At 43.3% G+C, this 2,816-nt stretch overlaps 1 long non-coding RNA gene across 1 annotated transcript; it reads right to left on the bottom strand.

The window, feature by feature from the left end:
• Positions 1-331: 331 nt before the first annotated feature.
• LOC144329269 (uncharacterized) lies at positions 332-1,789 on the bottom strand. The gene is made up of 2 exons (XR_013394745.1): positions 1,533-1,789; positions 332-793 (listed from the first exon to the last, which is right to left on the bottom strand). It is a non-coding gene; the product is annotated as an uncharacterized LOC144329269 (long non-coding RNA).
• Between the last annotated feature and the right edge of the window lie 1,027 nt (positions 1,790-2,816).

The raw sequence follows: 2,816 nt of genomic DNA, 5'->3' as shown, positions 1-2,816 counted from the left end.
TCATAGCTATTGTGGCTAGTATCCATTGATAGTCTTATCCTCCATGAATTTGTCTAATACTCTTTTAAAGTCAACCAAGATTGCAGATCAGAGACACAAAGATGCAGACTACAGAGTGTAGTACATTGGGTAGGAACACTATGTGTGAGAAGTATTGAACCATCTGTCTGGGAAACAGGAACAATGGCTGGAATATGGAAGGGACAGAGTTAAAGATGATTACCAATAATTCCTATTAGAAATACACAGAGGCATTTGGACACAGCAGTGATTCAAGATTATTGGAACCTCAGACAGTCTGTGCAGCAGAAATACACAAATACAGATCATATCAAGATCTGGCATGGGATTTAATAGGTTTATGAATCAAAGCTCAAGTTGTAAATGAAGAATGTGATATATGGGCTTGAGAGATCAGCTGTAACTGACCTGTTATTCAAAGAACTGGACCAGAAACAGAAGACTTCATAACTGCATAAGGTGGCAGCCATTGCACAGCCAGTGCTGTATTTTCCTTCCTTCTTTCCAAATCTGAGTGATTCAGATCCCACTTTTGAGTGGCATTTTCTATCAACACCCTTTGAGTTCATAGAGCCATGGAAATGTTATTTTCTGCCATTTGACCCCACTGTTTCCATCGTTTTCCTCTCCTCTATACACAAATATTCCTTGCCAGCTGAGGATAACAGTCCATGCATCTGTGATGAAGCGGCCTGTAGTCCAGGAAAGCTTATGCGGCCCTATATTTGTTGGTCTTTGAGATGCCACCAGAGTCTCTGCAGTTGCTGTTTTCCTTGAAAGATAAACAACATGGTTAGTTAGCACTGTAGGCATTGTTATTCCTTTGTATCCAGACTTTTCTTTCTCCAAATGGCTGGGGAAAGCTGCAAGCAAATAAAAATTGCTTCAAGAATAGGGATGGGAACAAGAAAATGAGAATGATAGAAAACACGTGCCATAACAACATTTTTCTCCACTCTATCCTACTGCCATACATATAGTTTCTGCATAGCACATATTGAAATAGATTTATTTAAGAGGGGCATAGCTGTTGATCTGTCCATATCATCATATTCCTTCCCAGTCTCCTCATAAACCCCTGTCTGCTTGTAATTCTCGATCAATATATGAGTGTTCAGAAAACAAGCCTTTGATTAACCAAGGACATTTTCCCTCTGTGTTCATCTTGAGCTCTCTGAAATGAACTGCCACATTGCACAGACTTCCCCTTATTAAATGTGTGTGAGACATAATAATCCAAAGTACATCCATTTGACTGAGGGCTGGGAGATAATGCTACAAAAACGCTCCAATATAACCTTGGAAAGGGTCCCTGACTCTGCAACTGTGCTGGAAAGAGTAAACATCCATTAAAGCCATAAAGGAAATTTCCTCCGTCAGAGAAGGGAGGCAGAGTGAGTTGAAGGTTTCAAAGGAGCAAACCTTTAAAGAAATCATGAGCCCCATTTGAAGCCCAGCTGAATATATTTTCTACAAAGCTCATGCAATGTAGGTGGCGAAATGTGACTTACTAAAATCAGGTTCATAATGACCGCTCCGCACATCAAATGGGGGTGCCTTTTGTGTGGTCGTGCGCACCACCTCGGATCCCAGTGTGACTCCTGGTAGTTCAGGCTGGCTTCATCCTCCCCAGGCTGGATACCTGGAGGTCTCTGCCTAACTCAGCCAATTGCCCAATCCTGCCTGGGGAGGCATTGCCAGGGGATTGGCCAGGTAAGGGGAGGGAATGTCCTGCCCACACAACAGAAGGTGAATCTTACCTGCGAAGCAGCAGTCAGCTCCAGAGTTTTCCCCACCCTCCCCTCCCTCAGTTAAGTCTTCTTTTGCAGGTTAACCTTCTCCACAGGTACGCAGGCGCTGCTACGTCAGGGTCATTGTTGAAGGACTGGAAAGGAATTTTCCTGCATTGGCAGATTTTGTCTTTTCCATAGCAAAACGTCACAAATATGGTGGTTTCAGGCCTTGGACGGAATCCTTTAGTCTATCTTCCTAAATGGGGGGGGGGCGTGAAGTGGTGACCCACACCCCCCTTGTGGCGGTGATACCAGGGTTCCCCGTTAAAGAGGTCTTGAGGGGAGGCATTGGCCAAACACAGAGAGGTTGTCATTGCTCTCCCCTCCAATGGCGGTGAAACAGGGGCGGGCTCTCTCCTTGAACATATGTTCTCCAGAGCCAGCCCAATCCCCACACATTCTGGGTAACCCTGAAGTCTCCCAGATCCTGGCTGGGGACTGGGAAGGATAAACGCCCAATGCCTGAGCCAACTTAATAAAGTTGTGGCCAATTTTAATCCCATAGCACGTTGTCTTGAGTCATTATTCCGCTCGGAGGTCGCCTGGGGTTGGGGAAACTCCACCTGTCCATGCAATGTAAGCATTCTAAAATGCAACAGTTTTCTAATTGTTCCCATACGTGGATATATTTTTTATATAGAAACAGCAACACTTTAATTTATACAACTGACTTGATGCAGAACCTTTCTTTAGAAGAATAGCAATAATAACAGCAGCAGCAGCAACAGCAGCAGCAACAACAACAACAACAACAACAACAACAACAACAACAACAACAACAACAACAACATTAGTAAAGTTTTGTTGTTACATTTTAAACAAAATAACTCATTCTCATTGTGTGGGATGTAATTTCAGGGGGAAATAGAGTATAAAATTGACAAATGAGCATCAAGAGAAATAAGAATAATTTGTTATATGTGCAGAACAATCCTACCTGACTTGGGGGGGGGGTGATAAAGGCATTGAAGTGAACAAACCACCAATACCAAAGTTTGTTCT

The sequence above is a fragment of the Podarcis muralis genome, chromosome 12, assembly GCF_964188315.1.
Source record: "Podarcis muralis chromosome 12, rPodMur119.hap1.1, whole genome shotgun sequence".
NCBI lineage: Eukaryota > Metazoa > Chordata > Lepidosauria > Squamata > Lacertidae > Podarcis > Podarcis muralis.
The sequence above is the reverse complement of the archived record's forward strand: the minus strand, read 5'-3'. Positions and strand labels throughout refer to the sequence as shown.